General features: G+C 45.4%; 1 protein-coding gene across 3 annotated transcripts in view; it reads left to right on the top strand.

Annotated features, from left to right (window-relative positions):
* Positions 1–22,169, top strand: part of GRIA3 (glutamate ionotropic receptor AMPA type subunit 3) — a 279,870-nt gene that overhangs the window by 210,834 nt on the left and 46,867 nt on the right. The window lies entirely within an intron of this gene.

Below are 22,169 nucleotides of genomic sequence, written 5' to 3'. Positions count from 1 at the left end.
GCAGGTCCCAGGAATAGGAGCTCATATACTTTCCTCTTAGTTATATGATTTGTATTATTTCAGGCATTATCACAACTTTGTATTATACCAAAGGCAGAGATGGAACTAGAACTTAGATATAGATATACCTGAGATTACCTTCCATTTACACTGTGTATGTCTTGTATGTACATATTTATTTGCATATTATCTCCCAATTAAATAGCTAGGTGATGCAGTGGATAGAGCAATGGGCATGAAGTCAGAAAGACCTCAGTTCAAATCCAGTCTCAGACACTAGTTGTGTGACCCTAAACAAAGTCACTTAACCTCTGCCTCAGTTTCCACAACTGTAAAATGAGGATAATAAATAACAGCACCTACCTCACAGGGTTGTTGTAAGGATGAATGAGATCACATTTGTAAAACATAGGTGCTTAATAAATGCTTATTCCTTTCCCTCCTTCCCATTAGAATATTAATTCCTTGAAGGTTGGGGCAGTTTTTCCTTTTCATTGTATCCGCAGCACTCAGTACAGTGCCTGGCACATAGTGAATGCCTAATAATGTTTGTTGACTGACTGACATATAGATGCAGCTAGTTATAGATGATATGTACTGATCCTTAATATTCCAAGGCAATTTTTCAGATTGTTTCTCAGTGGCTGCGTTTTATATTATTTGGGAGAGTATGTGTATTTGATTCTGAGGAGAGATGTTCCCACTGGGTCTAAGGCCCCCACTTTAATGGGAGAAGCAGAATGTCCATTAGGAAAGGGATGCAAAAAGCTATCATCTGTGCCCTTAACAGAACTGACAGAGAGGAGGGGGTAACAGCTGGCAGAGATGATGGAGGGACCATTTACTTTTGATTTTCACTGCAGTCATCTTTGTCATTGGGTAATTGGACCAGACGGAATGATGCCAAGGGAGTTGGCTTGCCTTGAGATGTGCTCAGGTGATCCGAGAAGGAAAGCATGTTTGTCTAGGAGGTGGGTCATGGACTTAATTGTCACTCTATAGGATCCAGGGGACCCTAGGACTGAGACCTAAAAAGCGCCTTAGAAATTGCTCTGAGCACAGCACATTAGATAAGGAAAGACATCTAGCAAAAAGGAAAAGATAAGTCATCCTCTCTCATAGTGCAGGAATCAGGCCCCTGAAGGTGATAATAATCGGAGCTGACATTTATGTAGGCTTTAAGGTTTGCAAAGCACTTTCCCAACATCATCTCATTTGGATCCTAGATAAAGGGGCCAACTGCTTGCTTTGATGCTGACCATCTAAAGTAAATCAACATTGGGATTAAAGCAACCTGCAGGAGTAAATCCTGTAGCAGTGCATTCTTAAATGTGCTACCGCAAGGTTTGGCCATGGCAAGGTTTGCTTCATGGTAAAAAGAAATGGGAGAAGCATGTTCCTTGAATTTTTAACTTTACAATTAACTTTAAAAAAGACAACATTTTTTCAGTTTCTTATGCCAAGCCTACCATACCAGTCCTTCATTGGGCATATTAGAATCTTACACGTTGGGGTTCTAATCCCAGCTCTGCCAAGCTCTGGAACACTGGGCAAGTCATTTTCCCTCTCTAGGCTTTAATTTCCTTCTCTATAAAATGAGGGGATTAGACTAATTTAAGGTCCCTGATAACTCTAAATCCTACGAACCCATGAATTGAAGGTGTTTTATGGGGGCCTCAATTTCCCGCTCTATAAAATGAGGAGTGTCACACTAAATGATCTCTAAGACCCCTCCCAGCTGTAGTAGTCTCTATCTCTGAGCCAGAGCTTTCCAATTGCTCGCCAGAAGTTGGGTGGAGAGAGAATATCCAGGCCACTCTCCTCCATGCTACCTAAGCTGGCCTCCACACCTCCCTATCTCCCACCCCTATCCCCAAGAGTGTGTGATGATCAAGCCATCCTTTGGGAACGGTACCATTCTAGATTTTTCCCAGTTTGCTGAACCTAGAACCATAGAAATTAGAGCTGGATAGTACCTGAGAAATACCAAAGTCGTTGTCCAAACAACTCCAGCCAAAAAAAAAACTTTTATCTGCCATATCTATTATATCCATCTGAAAATTAGTATCTTTGTCTAGACAATCACCTAAATGCTCTGAGATTTGCTCTGTATATGGAGAGATCAAACCACAGATGGCTGACAACCACAGGACTATGGGATTTAGAGCCAAAAAGGCCCCATCCTTTCATTTTACAGATGGGTAAACTGAGGCCCCAAGAAGGGTAATGACTTGCCCAAGATCACACAGCTGTTACGTTGCTGAGAGGCAACATGATGTAGTAGATAGAACACTGAACTTTGAGTCAGGAAGTCCTCGATTCAAGTGCAGCCTCAATCACTTACTAGTTATGTGACCATGAGCGAGACACTTAACGTCTCTCAGGCTCAGTTTACTCATCTATAAAATGAAAGGGTTGAACTAGATGACCTCTAAGGTCCCTTCCAGTTCCAAATCTATGGTGCTACATGTGAGCAGCCTGGCAGAACCCAAGAGGCAGCTTGGTGTGACCAGAGCACTAGATGTTGAGACAGGAGGACCTGGGTTCACATCCTATCTTAGCTACTCACTAAGTTTGTGGCCCAGACAAGTACTTCCCTCCCCTGGGCCTCTGTTTCCTCTATGAAATGAGCACAGGTAGACTCAATAATCTCTAAAATCCCCTCCAGTTCTAGATCTGTGATCCTACAACCATGAGTCTCTTTATCTTCCTGGGCCTCAGTTTCCTCATTTGTAAAATGAAAGGGTTGGACTGGCCAGTGGCTAAGGTCTCTTCCATCTCTAAGCCTATGATTCTGTGGTCCTAACAGAACTGAGACTTGAACCCAGGCACTCTGACTGCAAAGTCTGAGTGTTCTTTCCATGATACCATGCTACCTCTGCTAGGTCATGCAGGAGGACCCTAGCACATCTGGACACTGAGAGCAGATGACATAATCAGCAGCCCAAGTCTCACTGCGCTGATGCCAAAAGGCCTTTGCCCCCAAGAATATCCCAGTAAAAGACCTGGCCTTGATGGCCACCAATGGCTGGGACCCACTGGCGAGCATTCCCACTTCTGCAGCAATTAGACTTTTAAAAATGTTTGAAATAGAGAGATGACCTTGGAGATGAGGCATCCATATTGGATGGGGAAAGGGAGGCTCTCCAGTGAGACCCCTTAGCCCAAAGGCTGGGAGGGGGAGGAGGAGGAGTTCTGAAAGGCAAAGAAACTGTCTTGTCACCAAATTTGTGTGTTCTTGAGGCCTCTTCTCCGGTCAGTGCAGGCTCTGTAGGGCACTGGGCACAAGAAAGCCTGATGCCACCTTCTTAGAGGCTTGAGAGACTAGGGCATTCCCCAAGTCTGAGTGACCTTCACTGGAGCTGTTCTGGAACTCAGATTAGAGAAGAAGGGGAAGACTGGAGGTCACCGAGTGAAGGCCTTGTTCCCTGTCCTAAAGGAGAACTTTTCCTTTTGAACAATTCATTACACAAATATTATTTATTAATAGTAGCTAGCATTTTATATAGCACTCTAACACTTGCAATATGCTTACAAATATTACAAGTATTAACTTATTTGATGCTCACAACCCTGGGAGGTGGGTCACACAGCTAGCCTGAGGCCAGATTGGAACTCAAGGCTTCCTGACTTCAAGCTCAGCACTCTACCCACTTTGCCCCCTAGCTTCCCCTGAAGTGCCTGCTATGTGCCAGACATTAGACAAAGCAGTCCCTACCCTCTAGAAGCTTATACATAGTGGGGGGAGGGAAGCTTCAAGAAAGATCATCTGGGGAACCAGAATAGGCGTGGCGGTTTACAAAGTAGCCTCTGAGCTGTGCTTTGAAGGAAATGAGGGATTCTGAGTCAGAAGCAGTGAGGGAGAGTGTTCCAGGCATGGAGAAAAGACTGTGGGAGACAGAATGGTGTGTGTGAGGAACAGTGAGAAGACCAGTTTCTTACCAAGAATAACTAACGTTTCTCTAGCATATACATATATACACACTTATAGACATGATGTAATATAAAATATAATATGCATGTGAGGTTTTCAAAGCACTTTATATGTATTATCTCATTTGATCTGCTAAGTGACCTTGGGCAAATCACATCACCTTCCTGGGCCTCAGTTTCCCCATATAGAAAATGAAGGAGTCAGGCTAGCTGGCCTCTGAGATCCCTCTCAGCCCTAGATCTATACATGTTTGTGTATATGCTAGCTAACATTTCTATAGCATTTGAACATTTGCAAAGTCCTTTACATATAGAGTATCTCATTTGCTTCTTACAACAATCCCATGAGGTAGATGCTATTATAACCCCTATTTTACAGATGAGAGAACTGAGGCTAACCAAAGTTAAGTGACTTGCCCAGGGTCACACAGTTAGTATTAGCATCTTTGGTAGGATTTGAATTCAGGTCTCTGTTCTCTCACTGTCTTTGCCTCTTTATCTCTCTCTGTTTCTCTCATAAAACCTTAGTGCAACCTAGAATGGGTGTTTTGTTTCCACCCCCTCCGTCCCATGTCCTGCCTCTATATTTTTCCCCTCCGGAGAGATATCATTTTAGGGGCATGACCTAAATAAAAGGTGTTTGGTCTTGGAGCCATCCATCAAAGAGGGAAGGAGAAAGAGAAAATGTGAAGGAGGGAGAAAGAGGAGAGGAGAGGGAGAAAGAATAAGAAAGACAAAGTGAGAGGAGAAAGAGACAAGGAAAAAAAGAGGAGGTGAGGGAGAGAGAAGAGACAGGAAGAGCGAGAAGGCAAGGGAAAGGGTGAAAAGAGAAAGGGAAAGAGAGAAGAGACAGAGAAGGCGAGGAAGAGAGAAAGGGCAAGTGAGAGAGAGCGCTTTTCTTTCTTCTGCTCCCCCTTGCAGCACATACTCACCTACAGGTGCACGCACACACACACACACACACACACACTCACCTACAAGTGCACACACACCCACAGGTACACACACACATACATACACATATACCTCAAAGGTGCACACACTCACCTACGGGTGCAGGCGCGTGCACACATATACACACTCATCTATGGGTGCACGCATGTGCACACACACACTCACCTACAAGTGCACACACACCCACAGGTGCACACACACACACACATACACACACCCCAAAGGTGCACACACTCACCTACAAGTGCTCACACACATATACACACTCATCTACAAGTGCACACCCACCCACAGGTGCACACACAGAGGCATGCACACTCACCTACAAGTGCGTACACACCTACAGGTACACACACTCACCTACAGGTGTATACCACCACAGGTGCACATACTCACCTACAGGTGCACACACCTACAGTTGTGCACATACACACACACACACACACACACAGTCATACACATAGAGGACAGTAAAGCTTCACACTTGCTGCAGTTCTCTATGCCGCTGTGACCTGACACTCTGAGACCCCATTTGCCTTTCTTGGAGACACCCTTCAAGACCACCTCAAAGCTCCCAGGGCTACAGGAGGACCAGGAGCTGTCTGCCCAAAGTTACCTACCATATGAAATCCATTAACTCATCTCCCAGAGTCCTCCGTGCTAACCTACTTGTTCAGGTGAGCATTTCCCAGCCCAGAAAACTCAGTCCAGCTCAGTCTTCATGAGCACAGTGAGAGAGCCTGCCAGCTCTCCAGGGCACCATCAGGGCACTTAAGATCAGCCAGGACTCACTGCTCTTGAAACAGACTGGAAACCTGAGGCCATGGCCTGGGGGAAGCTCACCTCCCAGGATCTCACATTCTCTCCTTATCTGACAAAGTCAAATAATTTATTAGCTTTCTGGCTGGAGGGCTGAGGCCCATCTGTTCAAGCAAGCTTCTGCTGTATTCACCAGGTGGGCAAAGCAAGTTAATTATTGAAAGATCTCCTTCTTTGCTGGCTAAAGGCCTGAAAACCTTGGCCATAAGGTTTATAGCAAGACTTCAATTAACTGGAACTCATAGAATCTAAGAATGTTAAGCCAGGAGGGCCTTCTGAGTTTATTCTCCCCCTACCCCAAAAAAGTAAATTATTGGCCCAAGGTCAATATATCTGGCTAGTACTGGAACCGGAAATAGAACACAAATCTCCCCACCTTAGACAATAACCAGCTGTGTGACCATGGGAATGTCACTCCTCTAGGCCTCAGTTTCCTCATCTGTAAAGTAGAATTGGATTCAGTGGCTGTAAGGTCCCTTCCAAGTCTAAATCTGTGAGCCTGTGAGCCTATGTCTTTTACTCCAGTGTGTTTTTTCCCCATCATGCCCCATCTTGTCAGCTTACCAGAACTCTCAATAAACCAGAGGTTTTTTTTAAACCTGCTTTTAGGAGAAAGAGGCAAATTGCAAGAAAATGAGCCATTTTGTTAATGACCAGTCTGGGGCCTCACTCAAAGCAGGCTCATCTCCTGCACATTCTCCATCTCCAGCCCTGAGCAATGATCCCGGAGGGTCAGAATAAGAACCCCAAGGTCCCCCATATCTACAGTCAGGGTGACCAGATTCTGTCTACTGAGGCATGGAAGCAGAGCAAAACAATTTATAAAAGATTTCTGGCAAGAAAGGGGTTCAAGTGAACCCTTCAGTTCCCAAGAAAATTCGCTTCCCCCAAACCCCCATTCCAGGACTAGTGTGGTGAGTGAAGATTTTCCTTCCTATGTGAAGATTGCGACGATAATGTGTGTGTCTGAAAAGACCCACAAATGACCATCACTTGTTGACTTTCTTCTTCATTCTGGCCAGTCACCCTGAAGTCCCACCATGGATGAGTGTGAGAAAACAATCTCACACCATCGATCTCCTGCCTTCCCAGGCCCAGCCATCTCCCCTGGATGCCTGACTATCCCAATGAGGATGTTCTTGGCAGCAGTAGCAGCAGCAGCAGGAGCTGCTTGAAGACACTGTGGGTAGCTCTGCTGGGTCTCCCTGCTCATTTTCTGCCCAATGTCTCAGGCTCCAATGCCTAGTTTATTTGAGCCCTAGCTTGATTTCTGTGGGACCTCGGGTCAGGGAGAGTGAGATCCAGGCCTCTTCTGGCATTCACCACTGGCTTCCAGGGGCGATCATTAACCTGTCATAATGTGTGTTGGCTACTTTAATCCTCATAGCAACCCTGTGGAGTAGGTTCTCTTCTGATCTTCATTTGACAGGTGGAGAGACTGAGGCCCAGGGAAGGGAAGGGACTTGCCCAAGGTCATGTAGGCAGCAAGCCACAGAGCCAGAATTTGAATACAGGTTCTGTGACATCATAATCAGTGCTCTTTCTGTTATACTGGGCTTCCTTTGTTTGGACAGGGAGGCAAGCTGAATACTTAAACACTTACAAAGTACTAGATGTTCAACGTCAAACCACCATCAGACAAACAGACTCCTTGAACCTATGTAGCTATAGCTCCGTAAGGAAAGCTCTTGGGAGGAGGGAAGGCTGGAGCAAAGGTTTGACAGGGAAAGGTAGAGAGAGGAGGGGAGGGGAGGAGGGGGAGAAGGCCCTTGGCAGAAGGCAGGTTTGAGCTGACATTAGCAGGCTTTATGAGGAAGTGAGAGATGGCAGTTGAGGGTAGGGTGGGTAGCCAGGGTATCTGGGGACTGAAAGTGACACTTTCCCAAAAAGTTCTTACTCTGAAATAATCAGTGTGGCTAGAGATCAGTGTGCCATTATACCTCGCAGTGAAGAGATGTAACTAGGGTAGAGCAACTAAGACTTTGTCTCAGGTCAAAAAAAATAGAGCTACTTGTAAAAACCAATGATTGTGTTCCTGTAAGGAAGAAGGCAGGGATAGGGTCAGGGCCTAGTGATGAAATGATGTGGCACAAGTGGAGCCCAGTATTAGACCCAGGAATGGAGCTAAGAAGCCGCTAAATGGCCTGATTCCTGGCAGGAGGGAGTGGCTTCACTTTTACCTTCGTGGTTACCTGAGTCTCCCACTCCCTCTGACTCCCACCTCCATAAATAGGATGTTGTCACACACACACACACACACACACACACACACACACACATACACACACACATATACATACACACACATATACATACACTAACATATACACACACACACCAATTAAGAATGCCTTTTACATTGCTTTCTTTGGCCATGGTTTCCATAAGATTTGTCCAAAGGCAGTGACTCCTAGGTTCTGCCATGTTACTCCTAATTTCAAAGATATCTTGCATTCATTCCAAAGGAGCTTTCTCCAGGTTGCCTGAGTTTCCTTTTGCAAGGTCTTGGAAAGCCAGCTTAAGAAAGCTGCTTTAGCAACTCAGATCAGGACACAACTGATCATATAGCAGATGTTTCATAGAAGGTCCCACAAGTGGTGAGGGAAAATGAGAGCCCAGCTCAGCCAGGCCAAGATAAATAGCAGCCCCCTCCCCCAAATCACCCCACCAACCAGATGGGCTTATCTGCACAGGAAGTCAAGAAGAGAATGAAATGAGCATGACTTTGTGAAGAAAGGGATTGAGAAACTTTTGTTTCTTAAGTATGCGGCTTGCCTCCCTGTCCTTGGCCTGTCCTTTCTGGAATGCTTAGCCGCTTATCATTTTGCTTATTATGTCCTGCGAAGCCTCAAGCTTGGATCACTCCCACCATTCACCATGGCCTTCACTCCTACACATTTGCTGCTAAATGAAGGCAGAGAAAATCACACAACCCTTCTGACTGGGTCTACTACAAATTTATATTACACAACCCCAACTGGGCCCTCACTGCTGCCAGGCAAACCTTTCCATACCTGCCTTATCAACTCACTATCCCACTCTCCACCAAGGCTCTTCATCCCTCCTTAAATGGTCCATGACTCCCCCTCCCCCATACTCTAAGCTGAGAACCCTGCCTCATATTTTACAGAAAAAAAATTGAAGCCATTCTCCACAAGCTCCCTCTTCTCCCCTCTTCCTCATCTCCTATCACTCAGATGCCCTCTGCCACTCTCTGCTCTCTCCAAAGTTACCAACAATCTTTTAGCTGCCAAATCCAATGGCCGTTTCTCAGTCCTTCTCCACCTTGCCATCTCTGCAGCCTCTGGCACTCTCAATGACCCTCTCCCTTTGATACTCTCTTCTCTCTTAGGTTTTCAGGATACTCCTCACTCTCCTGGTTCTCCTCCTACCTCTCTGACCATTCCTTCTCTGTCTCCTTTGCTGGGTCATCCTCCAGATCACAACCTCTAACCCTAGGTGTCCATCATATTTCTCCTGGACCCTCTTCTCTTCTCTCTCTGTACTACTTCATTTGATGAGCTCATCGGCTCCCATGGATTTAATTAGCATCTTTATGCAGATGATTTTCAAATCTACTTATCCTGTCCCAACCTCTGTGCTGACTTCTGATCTTGCATTTCCAAGTGAACTGCATGTCCAGTAGACATCTTAAACTTTACACAGCCAAAACAGAATTCATTATCTTTCCCCCTAAACTCTCCCTCCTCCCCTCCTACCTCCCCTATTCCTGTAGAGGACACCACCACCCTTCTAGTCCCTCAGGCTCACAACCTGATAGTCATCCTTGACTGCTCACTATTCTCATCCCCCAGCTTATCTGTTACCAAGGCCCATCAATTTCGCCTTGGCAACATCTCTCCAATACACTCCCTTCTCTCCTCTGACTCTGCCCCCACCCAAGTACAGGCCCTCATCACCTCACGCCTGGACTATTGCAGTAGCTGCTGGTGGGTCAGCCTGCCTTAAGTCTCTCCCCATTCCACTCTATCCTCCATTCAGCCAATAGAATGCTTTTCCTAAAGCACAGGTTCAACCACATCATTCCCCTACTCAATAAACTCCTTCACTTCCAGGATCAAATGCAAAATCCTCTGTTTGGCATTCAAAGCCTTTCATAACCTATTCCCCTCCTACCTCTCCAGTCTTCTTATGTCTTGCTCCCCACTACCTACTCTTCAAACCTGTGACACTGACCTCCTGGCTGTTCCACAAACAAGGCACTCTATCTCTTGGCTAGGACATCTTCACTGGCTGTCCCCCATACCTGGAATCCTCTCCTTCCTCATCTCTACCTACTGCCTTCCCCGGTTTCCATTAAATCCTAATTAAAATCCATCTTCTATAGGAAGCCTTCACAACCCCTCTTAATTCTAGTGCCTTCCCTCATACCTACATTCTGGGCCTAGGGTTTCAGTCACTTCCACATTGTATGTGTTTGTATCTCACACACACAATAGGGCTGGTGGGAAACTGAAATCATTTCTAGAATCATACCATTTCAAATCTGGTCAGGGGTCTCATAACATAGAATGTTTGAGCTGAGGGCTCCTAGAACCCAGAAAACTGAGGATCTTCATTAAGGATCTTCAAAAATAAAATATCAAGGCTGAGAGGGACATTCAAACATCAAATGTCACACCAGAAATTCTTAACCTGAGATCCCTGAACCTGTTTTTAAAAATACACATGTTGATAGCTGTGTTTCAATTTGGCTTGAATTCAAGTTTTGGTTTGACTATATTTATGGCCATAAATGCATAATATTTCATATTCTGCTTTTAAAACATTATTCAGAGAAGTCCATAAGTTTCACCAGACTGCCAAAGATATCAAGGACACAAAAAAACGTTAAAAACCCCTGTTCAACTTCTTCATTTTACAGAAGAGGAAATTGAGGCCCACTGTGACACAGCTATGACTTTGAACCCAGGTCACCTGGCTCTCAGGGCAGTACCCCTTCTATTGCCTCAAGTTTCTGTGGCAATTGAAAATTTCCGAGACAGAGTTTCTGGGTAAATTATAATCAATTTTATTAACTAAGCTAGCAACAAAATGGGCTTATTTGTCCCTCTCAGTGATCAAAGAGAGCTAACCTGTGGAACCTTCAATGCTTGTAAAGCCTTAGGATGGAAATCAACTCTGATTGGTCAACAAGTAATGAAGGAATGAACATTATAATGAGAGGTGGGCTTATTCTAATGAGCATGTGGGGGACATGACTCTGATCATTCGGTCTTGGTCAGTCTATGCCCATGTCACCCATCTAGGGTAATCTAGACAGAAGGGGATCCACTTTTACCCAGACCTGTCTGACTAAAACACAATGGGCTGGAATCCATCAGTTCACCTAAACTAAAATTTCTTCACCTTTTGAACAGATCTGAGTTTTCCCAGTGGGGTACATCTGCCCAAGATATCATCTCTTTATCAGCCCTGCCCTTCAAAGGCTGACTGAATAGCCTACAGGGAATGAGGAAGTAGAAAGGGGAAAACTTAGTCCTAATCCACTAATTGGTTATTAATATAGGAGAAAGGATCATTTCTCTCATTTCTAGGAGAGCCTGGATAGCTTCACAGAGAAAGGGAGTTTGCTCTCACTCAATTCTTCATTTCCAGAGAGTTAGCCTCTCACAAGCCACTGACTTCTTCAAAGAAGAACAGTTCTTCAAAGAACTGTTGGGGCCATGGCACTGACCCCATCAGGCACTTCTTCCCATATGTTTTTATGAGCTTGTCTCCCATATGGCTGGTGCAAACTGTAGCAGAGTGGCCCCAGGGTACCCTTTGGCTCCCAAGGCAGTCTAGAGAAAGAATGCCAAATGAGAAGGCCTTGAAGGAACTGAGGATGTTTAGCCTGAAGAATAGATGTCTTAGGAGGGGGACATAATAACTGTCTTTAGGTATTTGAGGAACTGTCATGCAGAAGAAGGATTGGCCAGGGGGCATGACCAGGAGCAGGGGGCTGGGGGGAGGTACAAAAGCAGAGGATTTCAGCTGGATGTCAAGAGAGCCTTCCTGAGGAGCCTTCCACCTCAAGGCCACATGTAGCCCTCTAGGTCCTCAAGTGCAGCCCTTTGACCGAATCCAAACTTCAAATCTGATGAAAGGGCCACACTTAAGGACCTAGAGGGTCATGTGTGGCCTCAGCGCTGAAGGTTCCCCACCCCATGCTAGCCCAAAGTGGCATAGGCTATTCCTGGAACTACCTTCGGCCTTCAAACAAGGCCTTAGCAGCTGTCTTGTAGAGGGAATTCTTCCTCAGGACCAGCTTCCGATTAGCCGACCTTCAGGGGCCCTTCCAGCTCTGAGATCCAGTTCGTTGCACAAATCTTCCAGGTCTTGTCTGTTGTATAAAGCAATGTATGCCTGTATCCAGGCAAGCAGTTTGGACCCCATTCCAAGGAATACACCAAATCTGCTCTAGAGTGGTTGCCCAACTGTAGATAGAGAATGGGCCTTGCAGTCAGGAATGAAGGACTGTATAGCTAAATGGCTAAAAAGCATTTATTAAGCACTTACTATATGCCAACACCTCACTGGCTACAAATACAAAAGGAAAGACCTAGTTTCAAATCCCACCTCTGACATGTACTGACTGTGTGACCCTGGACAAATCACTTAAGCTTTCAGTGGTCCAGGTGACTTTCTAAGACTGTAAAGTGCAGAGCTGATAATTGAGGCCTGGCAGTGTCAGGTGACTTGTCCCAAATAGGCTCCTACATCGAGAGCTGCAATAATAATGATTATAATGATGGTATTTATATAGCACCTACAATATACCAGGTACTGTGCTAAGCACTCCACAGATAGTGCTTTTGATCTTCGCAACTCTAGGAGGTAGATGCTATTATTATCCCCATTTTACACTTGAGGAAACTGAGGCAAGCAGAGGTAAAGTGACTTGCCCAGGGTCACACAGCTAATAAGTATCTGAGGCCAGATTTGAACTCAGGTCTTCCTGACTCTAGACCTAGTACTCAACCACTGAGCCACCTAGATGCCAGGAAGAAACCCAAGAGGCCATTCAGTCTGACTTCTTCATTTTACAAAGGAGGAAACTGAGTCCCCAAGAGGTGAAATGACTTGTCCCAGGTCCCCCATGTATTAAATGACAGAGGCAAGATTTGAACTCAGGTCCTCTGACTTCATAAGCAAATGCTCCTTCCACTGTGCCATACCACCTCTGCAGCCATTGATTTCCTGGGTAAAACTGGCACACCTATGTCATTTTAGCTTAGTGGGGGCCCTGTGACTCCCACCTAGTAGCTGTTTTCAGTCAGCAAGGAGCAAAGGACAGGGCATGGAAGGGATACGCACTTTTTCCATGAAGCATAAGTAGCCATTTCAAGACAGAAGGCAGGACCATGAAATGGGCAGCTATAAAGGTTCCAACTAAAAATCAGTCAATTAACAAACATATAAGCACTTTGGATGTGCCAAGCATTGGCATTCCCACACAAGTGGTGTGGGAAATCATGAGTTACCATGTAGAGGCCACTTGATTCAGAGAGAAATAGTCACTTTGTTAACTATTCATAATCAGAACGGACTCAGGAAACCAGACCCGTTCTCATCCTAAGCATTCTTACTATGAGAGACAGCTCATAGTAAGAGACCGATGTATTAGGTAGAACAGTTGGACTTGGGACCTGGGTTTGAATCTTGCCTTAGATACTTCCTGACTATGTGACCTTGGATACATTACTTAAGATTTCTCAGCCTTAGTTTCGTCATCTGTAAAATTGGGCCAATAATAGCGAAGGCTTGCTGTGAGGAGGAAATAAAATCATATATATAGATCATTTTGCAGAATATATGTAAATCACTCTGAGCTGGTAATTGGTTTTTACCATGGTGGGTGCAGCCAAGACTTTACCTAGGGCCATTAATACTTAGAGAATAGAACTTGGAGTCAGAAGACTTGGGTTCAAATTCCAAATTCCACCTCCTACACTTACTTGTTGAGACTCCATGAACCATAGCACACCAATACTGTCCATAGGGTTTTCTTGGCAAAGATACTGGAGTGGTTTGCCTTTTCCTTTTTAAGTAGATTAAGGCAAACAGAGGTTAAGTGACCTGCCCAGGGTCACATGGCTAGTGAGTGTCTGAGGCTGGATTTGAACTCAGGTCTTCCTGATCCCAGGCCCAGCCCTCTATCGACTGAACCACCTAGATGCCTCCTTATTTGTTGAGTGATTACAGGCAAATCCCTTCCGCTCTCTAGGCCTCAGTTTCTCCCTCTGTCAAGTGAGGGAATTAGGCTAGACAATCTCCCAGCTCCCTCCCAGTTCATAAATATTATCATGTCTTAACTACCTACTTGTCCAACAACAAGTCAACAAACCTTTCTCAAATGCCTATTGTGCACCAGGCACCAGCAATACTGAGACAAAAATGAAACAGCCAGGGGCAGCTAGGTTGCACAGTGGATAGAGCACCAGCCCTAGAGTCAAGAAACCTGAGTTCAAATCCGGACTCAGACAATTGACACTTCCTAGCTGTGTGACCCTGGACAAGTCACTTAACCCCATTGCCTAGCCAAAAAAAAAAAATGAAAGCCCCTGCTGTTTAAGAAGGAGAACCTTGACCTTAATGTTCAAAGACCTTACATTGTACAGGAGAAAACAGCATCAATCGATCAATGGACAAGTATTTGTTTAAGATCTTACTGTGTGTCAGGAGCTAGGGATACAAGTATAAATCCCTACTTGCAATGAGCTTACATTCTAATGGCGAAGATACCAAGTACAAAGCAAATATATGCAGCATAAATATAAAGTGTGTGAGAGAGGAAACAGAGTATGTGTGAGTATGTGTGAGTGTGTGTGTGTGTGTGTGTGTGTGTGTGTGTGTGCGCGTGGTTGAGTGACCACATTCCATAAGCAAATAGAGAACAATAGGGTTGTCTGCTATCATGGACCACCACTGAAGCTCCATGGGTTTGAATAATTGAAGCCTGTCAGCTCAGTTACCTCTCTCTCTCTCTCCCAGGATCCTGGGCTCACCAGAAGGCCCTGGCAGTGAGGCTTTGGTGCTGCAGAAGCTGGCACGGAAACATGGTAGTGCTGGAAAAATCCATTTTCCTGTCACTTTCACAGCTAGTATGTTTGCCAAACAAAGCCTTAGCCAGCTTCTTTCTGTGTATAATTCAAGTGATGCCTATGGAAATGAGCTCTCCCATAATACTCCTAACACAGCAAGAAGGAGAAAGCTTAAGACTAAACCCAATTATTCCAAATCAAAGGCCATAGGCAGAAGAAAGATGTGTAGAAACTTCAACTGGACATTTGGGTGGCCTTACTTGGCCGTAGAAGGTGGCATTTAATCCGTTTCTAAAGAGAGAATTCATGTGAACTGAGAACACAAACATTAAGGTAGTGCTGGCATTAACTCCCTCCAGCAACACACCACTGTTCTCAAGAAAGATTAAAACAGTCTCTTCACTCAAGGTGTTTACATTCTAATGAGGGAAACAACATGAAAAACACTGGACATACAAGATATAGACAGTGTAAATGGAAGGTAATCTCAGAAGAAGGAGCACTAGCTCGGGGTTGGGGTGAACCAGGAAAGGCCTTCTGAAGAAGGTCAAATTTGAGCTGAGTATTGAAAGAAGCCAAGGAAGTCAGGAGGCAAAGACATTTCAGGCATGGGGCACAGCCACTGAAAAGCCTTGGAGTTGAAAGATGGCGTGTCAGATCTTAGAGTACCCATGGATCTCCATAGGCTATGCCCCTGCCTCTATGGAGCAGAGCCCTCCCACGCCTCCGCCTATTCAGATCCTGATTCTCTTCCTGCCATCAAAAATGATTTGTCCTGTGTCCCATTCCCCCAAGATTCTTTCTCTAATATCCAAAATCACACTAGAATATTGATTAATCACTCAATCAACAACTATTAAGTAAGCACCTACTATGTGCTAGGCACTGTGTATTAAGGACACAAAGTCCCTGTCCTCAAGAAGCTTCCAGTGTAGTGGAGCAGACAATAGCCCATATAAATATATGCAAAAGAGATCCAATATAATTTTGGGAGGGGAAGTAATAGCAGCAGGGGAATCAGGAAAGGCCTTAAGTAGAAGGTGACGATCTGAGCTTCAAAGGAAACTTGGTATTCTAAGGAACGGACAGGAGGAGGAGGAGGAAGATCATTCCAGATATAGAGAGGAGAGGTGGGATATTCTATGTGCAGAGTGGTGAGAACATCAGTTTGGCCAGACCAGAGTGTAGATGCATTCCTATGGATTATGCTCCAGTTGCCAGGGGCACTGGCCTGGAATCATGGCAGGGGCTGCTGGAGCCAGCTCCTCCAGGTTCCGAAGAGCCCGTGATCAGATTTTCTTTTTTTTTTTTAATTTTTAGGCAATTGAGGTTAAGTGACTTGCCCAGGGTCACACAGCTAGTAAGCGTCAAGTGTTTGGTCTGAGGCCGAATTTGAACTCAAGTCCTCCTGACTTCAGGGCTGGTGCTCTATCCACTGCGCCACCTAGCTGCCCCATGCATGATCAGATTTTCAGTGTGAGCATTTATCCCTCAGAAATCAGCAAATGCTATCAATCAGGCCTTGGTTTATTGTTTTGTTGGTTGTCTAGTTTAAGAAAGTGGTAGAGAAAATGGTAATAATGGAAATGAAATGGAAAACTGCATCCTGACTTTTCAGAGAGCTGGTTGTTAAACATTTTACCAGCACACTCAGAGGACTGACTCAGTAATGGTAACATTTTAGGCTCCATGATAAGCTAGCTAGGGGCCTTCTTTTCTGAATAGGCCAAAGTCTTCAGTGGGGACCCTTATACTATACCACAAAGTCAGCTCCTTAACTCTGTTTAAGCATAGGCTGACCCTGATGAAGGGGAGAAGAGAGAGAGAGAGAGAGAGAGAGAGAGAGAGAGAGAGAGAGAGAGAGAGAGAGAGAGAAGTTCTTGTGCCCAAATAAGAGGATCAGCACTGCATCTCCATAATAGCACAGCATATATACATACCCACAATTTGCCACAAGCAATTTTCCCTCCCATTGCCTTACTAGGTCAATTATTTCGGACACACAGCCTTTGTGAAATCCTGAACTCCAAGAGATTTCTGTCCAGATTTGTCCAATTAGTCCTAGAGGAAACTACCTTTCCCACAGGGCAGCTCTTTGGCACAAGAAGAGTCTGGGCTCTTCTTCCAGGGATCTCTGGGCAAATTGTCTGATATCCCTGAGCTTTATGTTCTCCCTACTGTGAAAGGCAGCATCGAGCAGAGAGCAGGCAGGGCCAGCCTCAGAGTCAGGAAGGCCTGGTTTCAAATCCTGCCTCTGACACCTACAAGCAAGATTCCCCACCACCACCCTGCAAAGCACCTCACCTCTCACTCATGGCTGGGCCAGGAAATGTTCACCTTCTTAGGTCCAGGGTGTAAATACTCACACTGAAAATTTCACTCTAGGACTAGGAACAACAAGGGAGGTGAGAATTTGTATGCATAGAAAGGAAGCCCTTTATATGTCCAGATTAATGAAGTCACTAGGGCTCGTCCCTATCCTATATGCTAGACTAAGGAGGGTGTAGAATGTGGTATAATGGATGGAGAGCTAGACTTGAGTCACCCCTGACACATAGTGGCTGTGTGAACCTGGCAAGTCATTCAGCCTCTCTGTGCTCTAGGGACCTCTCTAAGACTAGAAGTTGTGGAGCAGATGCCAGTCAACAACAGCGGAGAGAGTTACCTCACTGGGAGTTCCCTGTTCCAATGATCTCTCTCTCTCTCTCTCTCTCTCTCTCTCTCTCTCTCTCTCTCTCTCTCTCTCACTCACACACACACACACACACACACACACACACACACACACACACACCCCAATACTTCAAGGGAAAATATCCATGATTTCATCAGTGCAGTTGCCCCCCTCCACCAGTGGATCATATACGTTCATGTTGTCTCTCCCATAGAATGTAGGCCCATTGAGGACAGGCATGGTTTCATTTTTATCTTTATATTCCCAGCACTTAGCACAATGCCTGGTACACAGTACTCACTTTTAAAATGCTTGTCAGTTGATCAATTTCCATCGCAACCTGGTTTACAACCCCCTCCATCCCCTTGGAGATGAGTTCACAAATTCCTGTAGCCAAAAAAAAAAAAATCATAAGGTGATGGCTAGCTTTCTAGGTAAGGGGCTTCTTCTCACCTATCTGGGCTAGCACCTAATCAACTAGGCTTGTCCTCCAAGTCCTTCCAACTCCAAAGGACCTGTCCAAGCTTGAGCTCCACTGGCATAACCTAGGAGAGCCCAAGGTTGCCCTTGTTCCACAGTGGGGGTCACTGGAGTGAGGCTACTGGGAAACACGTAAGAGTTCATTCACCCTCTGAGCAGGTGGGCTCCTTGATAGGGTAGCCACTTTTCTTATCTTTTCCTTGGCTCTATGTTGTCAGCCTTGGCTTCGGCACTGAAATGACACCATTAAAGACAAATGAAAGGATTTTGTTTCTCCTATAAATGCAATAGTTAAAGAAAATGAAAAGGCAATTGGAAAGTGAAATCAGATAGGCCAAGGATGATGGACTCTGGATTGATGAAGATGAGATTTCATTGAAAAACAGGACTATTGCCACCTGAGGGAAATTACTAGGGAGCAGTCAATAGTGACAGACAGGGGAGAATAAATTCATAGCACAGCATTCTGGGAATTAGCAGCTTCACTATTATTGATAGTTAGAGGGTGTGGATGGCAAAACACCACCTGCCCTGAAACGACTGCCCAGAAAATGCCCTCTGAAATATGACCCATCAGTGACGGTCACAAGTTTAAAGCTGAAAGGGACCTCTCTGAGGCCACTTAGTCCAACCCCCTCATTTTACAGAAGAGGACACTGAGGCCCAAGGCCATACAAGTAGCAAGTGTCAGAGATTGGACTATGTATTTTGCAAAGCTGGCAGAGGAGATGACCACCCACATTCTGAGATTTAAGGAAGATTAGAAAGGGCCCTGCTGCCCAAACTAAACCTCATGGATGGGGACCCACAAATTGATTGGTGCAATTCCACCTTTTGGTGCTACATTTCTTTAGCGGAGGGCTCAGGAACTGGATTTTTCAGTTCCCCCAGAGTGCCAAACCCCACCCCCTAAAGCCCAAACCACAGTAGGATGAGGAATGCTGGTGAGAGGCTAGTGGTAATACTGGAAACATCCAGTCAACCTTCCATGATCTGCAAGGATGGGGTTTGTTCTAAGTTCCGTGTGCTCCAGCACTTGGAGGAACTTTCCTCCACCCTCAGGATGCCATTTTCAAACTTCTCCCCCAAAGACCCTGTAGTGTAAAATGGTGCTGGATTTGGAGTCAGGGGACCTGAGTTTGAATTCTGGTTCTGCTACCTTTATTCGATGCGTAACCTTGGACAAGTCACATCACCTCACTGGGCCTCAGTTTCTCCAACCATAAGTGAAAGGCATTGTACTAGATGATCTCCTATATCCCCTCTAGCTATGCCCCAGATAGTCCTGGACACATTGGCAGACTTCCTCTCTAGCTCACCTCCTTGTAGATGCCCTGAAGGATACTACCCTTGGATTTGAACTTGGCATTGTATCACATGGGTTTCTAATCAATTACATTTCTGCTCAGCTGCATCCTGATGGCGTCGAGGGTGGTCCCTGGATCTCATCAGCCAGCTGTCTCCAAAGCTGGAAATAGGATTTATTACTTCTGGGAAATTTTCCGGTAGATGGCTAAACTCAGGACATTTGTATTCTGGTCAGCCTTAATGTCAAGGTTTGCCTCACCCTTCTGTCCCCTCACCAAATAGTTTCCTCTTCTCGCTGCAGTATTTTTCATAGCATCTCTGGATTAGAGGGGATTTCAGAGGTCACCTAATGCCACCTGCTCATTTTACAGAGAAAGGAACTAAGGCTTAGAGATGAAAGAAGACTTGCCCAAAGTCGGACCACCAAGGCCAAAGCTCGGAATTCATATACTCAGAGCAGACTCAGTGGAGGGAGAAGGAGAATTCAAAGAGGACAATTCATCCCAGGTGTAGTTGGGTTGAAAGAGGGCCCAGCCCACTCCCAAGAATCCAAGAAATGTCTCCTCCACGTGCTCAATGGCACCAGTCCTCCAACCTTTGGCAGGCCTGGGAGTAGCATAGAGAAGAATGCAGAAGCAGGGGTGGCACAGAGAAGAAATACACCCACTCAAATGTTGGCATTGTGAGACAAAGAATCAGTTGCCCTTTGTTAGTTCTAGTTTTGCAACCAGCTGGTTAGGAACAGAGTTGGGACAAGAAACCCGAGTCTCAAACTCAATTCAACAAATATTTATTAAATATGTACTGTATACACAGCAATATCTAGCCACTAGTTGAAATACAAAGTTCAGAAAGGCATCATGGTGTAATGAAAAGAGTGCTGGCCTTGGAGTCAGAAGAGTCCTGGGCTCGAGTCCTACTAGCTGTGTAACCATTCGACTTCTCTGAGCCTCTCTTTATTTATCTGTAAAACGGGTCTGATCATGTATCTACCTCACAGGGTTTCTGGAAGGTGATATAAGATCATGTCTCTAAAGTTCTTCGTGAATTCAACTGGAAAAATAATCATTATAACCATAAGATGATAGATTGTCAGAGATGGAAGGGACTCCTAGCAACTAGGTAGTCCAACCCCTCCTGTTATACAGGAGAAACTGAGGTCCAGACAAGGTTAGTAATGACTTGCCCAGGATCATGCAGGTTGGTAGCTGAGGCAGGATTCTAACTCAGGTCCTGTAAACTCTAGATCAAGTATTGTTTCCATAAAGGATAAGCATGGCCCCCAAAGCAGTCCGAGCCATTTATGTATTATATAACAGTTAATGTTATATAACAGTTAGTATTAGTAGGTGTTATGTAACAGTTATGTATAATAGTATCACTTATTCTTTTGAATAAGTGATACCAGCCAAAAAGAAAAGGGCAGCTAGGTGGCACAGTAGATAGAGCACCGGCCCTGGAGTCAGGAGGACCTGAGTTCAAATTTGGCTTCAGACACGTGACACTAGCTGTGTGACCCTGGGCAAGTCACTTAACCCCAACTGCCTCACCAAGAAAAAAAGGTGGGGGGCAAAAAAAAGCTTAAAAAATGATACCAGTATAACCAGTGTAAGTGATATTCAGTATAACACTGAATAAGTAATAATCAGTATATACTACAGTGGCATCCACAAAATATTAAAATAATTACAACAGTAACAGCTAACATGAAGGTTTCCACTTTAAGGTTTGCAAAGTCCTTGACAGAGGGGACCTCAGCCAGTCTTTACAACAACCCTGTAAGATAGATACACTCATTATGCCCATTTTACAGATGTGGAAACTTGAGTTCACAGAGGTTAAGTAGCTTGGCCAAGGTCACACGGTTAGGAAGTGTCTGAGATGGCATTATGGCCCAAGTCTTCCCACCTCTGAGTTCAGTACTCTTTCCGCTACTCCATGTTCTACCCAGAATCATGAAACACACCTAGGTCAGCCTTCCCAAGGTGATTTATAATCATTCATCACTTAATACACAAAACTTTCCCAGCAGGACCTCATTTCTCTCATCTATTAATGGACAAAATTATCTCAAAGGGCCCCTCCACCTCTGCCATTCTAAGATCGAAGAGGGTATTCTCTTTCCTACTTAGAGCTGAGTATGCTGAGGCCCACATGGGACTTTTTCACCCCTTTCTTTATCCCACAGTCAAATCAGCAAGACCTAGGAAGCGATTTCTCTCAATATCTCTTAGCACTGGCTTTGCCTCCATGTGGCCCCTGGGTGAGCCATAATTAGTCAAAACTTAGCCAGGGCTAAAGGCAGTCTGGGAGGGTATGTAGTGACACACAACACAGTCTCACTGCCAGCACAACAAGAAGGAGGCCTCAGAAGGGACATCATGGGAGCAGGGCCCTGGCAGGGGGGCAGTGGCACCATAAATCACCAGACAGCAGTATACCACACTGGTGGTGTGAGGCAAAGGCAGGCAACAAGAGAAGCATGTCCTCCTAGGGATGAAATGCAGCCCCCTCCCCCCTCTGGGGGAAGGCCCCTGTGCTTCACCCTGTGCTGGGCCCCTGGCCCAGATTCCACTCCCCACCCCAACCCCAGGCCTCGTATTCAGCCTGGGTTGTTGGTCTACCAGGCAGAAGTCAAAGCTGACTGGACTAAAAGAAGCACTTGAAAGGTCCTTGGAAAGGGAAGCTATGATGTCAGCCCCACCTGGGCCCAGAGAGCAGCCATGGTGTCTGAAATACCTGTCCCTGGGGAATCAGAGGGAAAGCCTCGGAACATGACTTGGAAATGTCAGGCAAAGACATCCCGGCTATGGCCTTGACATTGGCAGGGAAACATCAGCAGGCAGATGAAGGTGACCTCTCCTGAGGTGGTCTGAGAGCCCAGCCGCCAAAATAGCTTATATGCCATTCTAAGGAGCCAATCAAAAAGCCAAGACTGGGAGTCGAGATTTCTG

Source organism: Phascolarctos cinereus, unplaced genomic scaffold (genome assembly GCF_003287225.1).
Source record: "Phascolarctos cinereus isolate Bilbo 61053 unplaced genomic scaffold, phaCin_HiC Scaffold_8;HRSCAF=390, whole genome shotgun sequence".
In the NCBI taxonomy this organism is placed as follows: Eukaryota; Metazoa; Chordata; class Mammalia; order Diprotodontia; family Phascolarctidae; genus Phascolarctos; species Phascolarctos cinereus.
This window is presented reverse-complemented; position numbering and strand designations above follow the sequence as displayed.